The sequence below is a fragment of the Macaca fascicularis genome, chromosome 2, assembly GCF_037993035.2.
Source record: "Macaca fascicularis isolate 582-1 chromosome 2, T2T-MFA8v1.1".
In the NCBI taxonomy this organism is placed as follows: domain Eukaryota; kingdom Metazoa; phylum Chordata; class Mammalia; order Primates; family Cercopithecidae; genus Macaca; species Macaca fascicularis.
The window spans coordinates 3110957-3118728 of NC_088376.1; the positions used below are offsets into that span (position 1 = coordinate 3110957).

Genomic DNA, 7772 nt, shown 5'->3' on the forward strand with positions numbered 1-7772 from the left:
CAAAGCGAGACTCCACCTCAAAAAAAAAAGAAAGAAAAGAAAAGAAAATAGAAGGGGGAGGAGGCGGTATCCCAGGCAGAGGAAAGACTGCCACCAAGTAGGAACTCAAATAATTCCATAGCACCTAGGGTCCGAAATCCTGTAGAGGAGAAGTAGAACCGGTGGCCAAAGGTCAGATCACTGACAGCTGTAAACCATGACATGGAACTCAGATTGCAATCTGAAGGTGAATTGATTCAAGGACTCAATTCTAGGAAAGAATTTAACTTGCATCTTAAAAATGAAATCTGAAAATCAACTTGTTAATTCACAGTAGGAAAAAAGTCACTAAAGAGCAAATCGAGGCTGGAGTTCTCTGAAAGCAAACGCTCTGTCTTCAGGCTGGCCACGGAGAATGCCGGGATCTGATGAGGAAGCAGCTGGTGAAGCTCAGGTAGCTGACTAAAACAGCATCATTCATGACACTATGGGGATCCACCTACCTCCTGCCCCGGGAGGGGTACGGTCCAGAGCATTGAGTGACGGCTCTAGCGGCAGAGGAGATGGAGAGGCGATGCGCGGGCCTGACAGCAGGAGGACCCCTGAGAACCGAGAGGGGATGCGCGGGCCTGACAGCAGGAGGACCCGTGAGATGGCCAGTGCTCCACTGTGTCATCACGAGGGCCTGAACTAGAAAGTGGAAGTAGAATCGAGAAGGCAGATTTAGGAGAATTACTTCCCCCTCCTCCTCCTCCTCTTCCTCCTCCTCCTCCCTCTTCCTCTTCCTCCTCCTCCTCCCTCTTCCTCTTCCTCCTCCTCCTCCCTCTTCCTCTTCCTCCTCTTCTTCCTCTTGTTCTTCCTCTTATTCTTCGAGTTAGAATCCAATCTTTATTTAAAAATCTAATCTGCCAGTTTATCGTTTTCCACCAACTCACGGAGCTGAAACTCACAGGCTTCACAATCTTTTGCTTAGGTGTTGCCTTTGTAGGTGCCTTAGCAGCAGCCATTGCAGGCTTTTTAGATGCTTGCTTAGCCTCTTTTGCTTCCTTAGCAGCCCTGATAGCTTGTTCTCTTTGAGCCTTTCTAACTTCAGGTTTCTGATTCCTCTTGGTCATTACAGCAGCAAGAGATACACCAGTGATGGCCTCTGGAATCTGACTGCTCAACGGGTTCTTTTCTTTTGAATTTCTTCCAACTGTCCCTTTTTGTGCTTCCTTCTGTAGAGGACAGTACAGTTTATCTGCCAAGGGTTCCTTTTGGAAAGGAATGCCAACTTGCATTTTGCATTAAGAAACTGGAAAACCTTCCCGTGGGTCCTGGCGTAGCACTTTCCGTGTCCTGGCTAGATCTTGTACCCGCTGAAACTGCACAGCTCAACCTTCACGACAGCGGCTCCACAGGAAGAGAAATGATGGCAAAGAGAACTATTGTTATTATTTTTTGAGATGGTGTTTAGTTTCGCTCGTCACCCAGGCTAGAGTACTAAGGTGTGATCTCGGCTCACTGCAACCTCCACCGCCCAGTTCAAGAGATTCTCCCTACCTCAGCCTCTGGAGCAGCTGGGATTACAGGCGCCCACCACCAGGCCAGGCTCATTTTTGTTTTTGTTGTTGGGTTTTTGTTTGTTTGTTTGTTTTATGAGATGGACTCTTGCTCTGTTGCCAGGCTGAAATGCAGTGGTGCGATCTCGGCTCACTGCAACCTCTGCCTCCCAGGTTCAAGCGATTCTCCTGCGTCAGCCTCCAGACTAGCTGGGACTACAGGTGTGCACCACCACACCCAGCTAATTTTTGCATTTTTTTTTTTAGTAGGGATGGAGTTTCACCATATTGGCCAGGATGGTCTCGATCTCTTGACCTCGTGCTCTGCCTGCCTCAGCCTCCCAAAGTGCTGGGATTACAGGCGTGAGCCACTGTGCCTGGCCTAATTTTTGTATTTTTAGTAGAGATGGGGTTTTACCATGTTGGCCAGGCTGGTCTCGAACTCCTAACCTCAGGTGATCCACTCACCTCAGCCTCCCAAACTGCTGGGATTACAGGCATGGGCCACCATGCCTGGCCTGATTTAGGAGATTTTTAGGAGGCAGAATCAGGTGGTCTGAGGGATCAACTGCATGTGGGAAGTGAGGGGGAAGTAGGGGTTTGAGATGACTGGTTAAAGTCAGCCAGCAAGGGGGAGTAAAGGAGTACAGGCACGTTTGTGTGGGGAGACGGTGAGATTCATGACTTGGCTCCTGCCAACTTGTAGGATTATCTTTTGCCACTACCGAGCATAGATCCTTTATGCCTGTCAGACTGAACACCTTGCAGTTTCCAAAGGTGTCACCCTCTCGGACCCCAGTCTGTTTACATATATCATTCCAGACAACACAACACCCTTCTCCCTGCCCTGCTGACTCCTGTTTACCAGCTCGCCAAGCCTGTCTGGCCAGCCTTCTCTGGTCCTTCCCCTGCTCTCCTGACTATCCAACTGTTATGGGTTGAACTGTGTCCCCTAAAAAGATATGTTGAGGTCCTAACTCCCAGTACCTGGGAATGTGACCTTATTTGGAAATAGGGTCTTTGCATATTGAATTAAATGAGTTCATGAGGGTAGGCCCTAATACAATACGACTAATATCCTCGTAAGGAAAGGAAAATGGCACGTGAAGACAGAAACACATGGGGAGAACACAGGACGACAGCAGAGACCGGAGTCATGCAGCCGGAAGCGGGGAATGCTAAGGATCGATGGCCAGCATTGGAAGCTAGGAGAAGGCAGGAAAAGATTCTGCCTGGAGTCTCAGAGGGAGGATGGCCCTGCTGTCACCTTGATTTCAGATGTCTAGCCTCCAGAACTGTGGGAGAATACGCTTCTGTTGTTTTAAGCCACAGGAAACTAGTACATCATCATTTCCATGTGCCCACGTTTCTACATTTGTAAACACTGTATGTCCACTTAGGCATTTACCACCTGGTCTGGTCATTCTTTGTTTTATATTTCTTTATTAAATTATGAGCTTACAGCTGGAGGCGGTGGCTCACACCTGTAATCCCAGAACTTTGGGAGGCCAAGATGGGCAGATCACCTGAGGTCAGGAGTTCGAGACCAGCCTGGCCAACATGGTAAAACCCCACCTCTACTTAATACAGAAATGAACTGGGCATGGTGGCATGCACCTGTGATCCCAGCTACTCAGGAGGCTGAGGCAGGAGAATCACTGGAACCCGGGAGGCAGAGCTTGTGGTGAGCCGAGATCGCACCATTGCACTCCAGCCTGGGCGACAGAGCAAGACTCCGTCTCAAAAAAAAAAAAAAAAAAAAAAAAAAAAAAGATGAGCTTACCTTTAAGGGCAAGAATCATGTTTTATACATCTCTGGACGTACAGCAAGTTGTCTGGCACAGTGAATGCTTAAGAAATATTTCTTAAATGAGAAAAAAAAAAAAATGGACCAAAGTTCTTGATGGCATTTAGAGATCAGCAGGAGCTTTACCAGATGGCAGCCACTGGAAGGAGCCCACAGGGGGATGGCATTGACATGAGCCTCAAGAAATTTTTACCCTGGGCCGTGGGTCAGGACAGAGGGAACGATGATAACCGCAGCAGCAGTCTTGGGAGTCAAGGAGAAACCTAACTCCTGCCCAGTCCTGTGCTCCATGGCACAGAACTGCTGGCCACTATTTGTGAGTTGCGTAGGACAGAAAACCCAGACTTCTGTTAAGGCGAGGAGTGCAGGCAACATCCTGGGAAGGCATGTGGGGTCTCAGACCGGCTGACGTGACAGGTGGGTGTGTATCAACGCACAACAGTTGTACTCTGTGCACGGCCACTCTTTTGAGCCTCCAGAATGTTCCCCATCTCGTGACCACCCCTGGGGCTCCCCAGTGAGCCCAAAAACTAAAGTGGTAACACCTGGTAGCAGAGGCTTCTCTGAATTACATGGAGCCATGCCTGCGTGATACCCATTTTCCTTCCTGCTTAGTTGCGGCCTGCCCACACCGTTTTGGTTTTCAAATATCCTGAGTATCACCCTGCACATAAGCAGTTTGTGAGGAATGGAGGCTGGCATGCCCAGCAGGCATTCGAGGAGAAGCTACATGGAGAGGCCAGAAGATGACAGTGGTGAAAGAGGCTGCACATTCAAGGCCCCAAGGGGGACAGGGATGGGAGGCCTGGTACGCAGACTGGCCTTGGGTGTGAAAGGACTTCTCCACCATGCCATTCAACTCCCTGAGAACTGGCTGGGCTCACCTGGTTGGCTCCTAAAGCAGCTGTCCCAGGAGGACAAGGCTTGGCCTAGTCCCAGAGCTGAGCAGATTGAAAGAAGAGTTCAGTACTTGTGAGGGGAGGAAAAGACATTGTGCTTGGCTCTGCTTAGAGCTATTATAGCATTGACTTCACTGTACTTTATTTCTAATCCTTCAGGAAGCATACTGTCACATTTAATAAGCCTGCAGACTTGATTCACCAGAAGATTTTGTTCCTGCCTACTCTGTATACATTTTCTTAATTTCTTTTTTTTCTTTTTTTTTTTTTTTGAGACCGAGTCTCACTCTATTGCCCAGGCTGGAGTGCAGTGGCGCAATCTTGGCTCACTGCAACCTCTGCTTCCCAGGTTCAAGCGATTCTCCTGCCTCAGCCTCCCAAGTAGCTGAGATTACAGGGGCGCACCACCACACCCGGCTAATTTTTGTATTTTTAGTAGAGACAGGGTTTCTCCATGTTAGCCAGGCTGGTCTCAAACTCCTGACCTCGTGATCCACCCACCTTGGCCTCCCAAAGTGTTGGGATTACAGGTGTGAGCAACCACATCCGGCAATTTTCTTAATTTCTGTGTCCCTCTAAGGAGGGAGAGGAAACATGAAACAAAAGCAGTTAATGCTTTGATGTGTTCTCTTTGACCCTGCAGTCTTAGTTAATTTTTTCCAACTTGGCGGCACCTAGCAAGATCAAAGTTGTGGTCAACCATAGAGCTCCACAGTCTTGCACTGCTGCCATTCCTAGCACAGAGCCAAATGGGGTCTGTGTGGACTCTGTTCTGAAATGTAGCAAACGCAATTGCCTTTGACAAGCACAGCTGAGCAGCGTATTTAAGAATGTCAGAATATTAGGGGTGGGATAGACCTTCATAAAATTAAGATAAAATTTGAGTCGACTGGGGTCCAGTCTTGGACAGGGTTGAGCTTCCAAGTAGGTAAACCATGAATGACAGGCGGTTAAAAAGTACATTCTAGTTGGTACCTACAAGGTAACAGTATAGGTGCCACCATAAAAAAAAAAATGAAAAATTTAAAATCTAGAGATAAAGCTAGTTTTTACTTTGGTTTTATTTGTACTTCAATTCTGTTCAGGATGCTGGTTAGAAAACCTCCATGTATGAGAAACAGTGAGAGGCAAACTCTTTTGTGCCGTAGAATGTTCTTGATATCAAAAAAGAGCACGAGAAGCCTTCAACATTTCCTGTTTATGTTTCACAGATCAGAGGTTCACACAGAAACCACCTGCCCACGTGGCCCCTGCTGCTGGTTTCCCAAGCCCCAGCTTTCCTCTGCAGTCCCCTCTGGCACTGCTTTCTTCTGATGAAGTCTGGTGAAGTCCTTGGGGGAGAAACCAACGCGACAGCACTTTATCCTGTGAGAGCCTTGTGGTTCCTGCTGAGGGATTCCTCCCACCTGCCTCAGCCACGGGAGAGCAAAGAGGGTCTTGAGTCCTATCTAGGGCACCACTTGATAAAAACACGTGATAACACAGGTGCACCTGATGACACAGGAAGCTATGCCTTTGTGAAAACAGCAACAGCATTCTCCTGGAGCCCAGAGCCAGAGCTGGGAGAGACACACGAAGCGAGGGGTGGACGTGTGTGCATGCGTGTGTGTTTGTGTGTGTGTGTGTTATGTGTGTATATGTGTATCTAATAAACTTTGTTTTGTTTTGTTTGAGACAGAGTTTCACTCTTGTCACCCAGGCTGGAGTGCAAAGGCATGATCTCAGCTCGCTGCAACCTCCGCCTCCCAGGTTCAAGTGATTCTCCTGCCTCAGCTTCCCAAGTAGCTGGGATTATAGGTGCACGCCACCACGCCTGGCTAATTTTTGTGTCTTTAGTAGACACAGCGTTTCACCATGTTGGCCAGGCTGGTCTTGAACTCCTGACCTCTGGTGATCCACCTGCCTTGGTCTCCCAAAGTGCTAGGATTATAGGCATGAGCCACTGCACCCGGCCTAACAATGAAATTTTTAAAGAAAGGGTTCTGAACCTAAAATGAAAAGAGGAGGCCGGGCGTGGCGGCTCACACCTGTAATCCCAGTACTTTGGGAGTCCAAGGTGGGTACATCACCTCAGATCAGGAGTTTGAGACCAGCATGGCCAACATGGTGAAACTCTGTCTCTACTAAAAATACAAAAATTAGCCAGGCATGGTGGTGTGTGCCTGTAATTCCAGCTATTTGGGAGGCTGAGGCAAGAGAATCTCTTGAACCCAGAAGGCAGAGTTTGTGGTGAGCCAAGATTGCACCACTGCACTCCAGCCTAGGCAACAGAGTGAGACTCCATCTCAAAAAAAAAGAAAGAAAAGAAAAGTAAACGAAATTAAAATAAAAAGAGGAAATACAGTACCTGCTGTAGTTTACTTATGCAATAAAAGCAAGAGACAACACCTAGGTAAGGGCCTGGCACGTAACAGACCTCAATGAAGATTTCTGACTGGTAACAGGACAACTTCCTCTTTTTAATGCATTCTCTACCGACTCAGCAGTCTTTCTTATTTCTATTATTTCCTTGCTAGCATTATAGCTGCTAATGCCTTCCTTAGCCATGCAGAACAAGATATGTAGTCAGATTGCTTTCCAAGAAATTGATGTTGTTATGGGCACCATTACTGGGGAGGTCGAATTTGGGAACAGTTAACTCATTTATTCCCTTATTCAACTGTGAAAGGAAAATAAATCTTGAGACCCTAAACTCACTAAGCCAAAGGGGAAAAATCCAGCTGGGAACTGGGTCTTGCAAACCTGTCTCCCATTGTGTTCTAAATAGATAGATAGCTACCAGATAAAAAAGCTATAGACCTCTCTCACAATTTGCCCATAGGGAAATTCCTTGTGGGCTCCCAGATCTTTACTCTAAAACAATTCTGTTGAATCTCACCCTGGCAGTGTACATTGATAGCTTATCTTTGCAGGTATGGGGCAAAGGACAGAACTCACATCCGTCTGCTTACCTGAGACAAAGGCGTACGTGTCTGCTTCCTCTGCCCTATGTTTACGTTACGTAAAAAATGCAGATTCGTCGAATGTGTAAGTGACTGTACCTCTACCACCCTCTCACATGTAAATGGCTGATCAAAGACAAAAGAATGCAATGGCTTCCCTCTTATCCACCCTTTATTTACCCTTTGTAAAAAAACTTTCTTTCTCTTTCTACAATATTCATTCTTTTCCCTTTAAATATTGAGGTCCCCAGACCCTCTTTGGAAAAAGCATGGGCCACAGTTTTTCCTGTGGATCGGTGTTCTTTCCTGAGCACTTCCTTAACCTTGGCAAATAAACCCAAATGATCGAGACTCGCCTTGGTCACTTTCTTTGATTTACATAACCAACTCGTATCAAGGGCCTCTTATGGGAGACACTGTATTCATTCAGTCATGCTGTCGGGAGAGAAAGAGGAGGAAGACATGCACCTGCTCCCAAAGAGGCCACAGCGGAGGGATGGACCCTTAGATAATGGTGATACAATGAGAAGAATGCAAACAGTTCCTCAGCATCTCGGTGAAGGTGAAGACTAACTGCCTGCATGGAGGCGGAGAAGGAGGTAAC

General features: G+C 47.3%; 1 pseudogene; it reads right to left on the bottom strand.

Annotated features, from left to right (window-relative positions):
* Positions 1 to 740: 740 nt before the first annotated feature.
* On the bottom strand, positions 741 to 3818 carry LOC135969480 (large ribosomal subunit protein eL24-like; annotated as a pseudogene).
* Positions 3819 to 7772: the final 3954 nt, after the last annotated feature.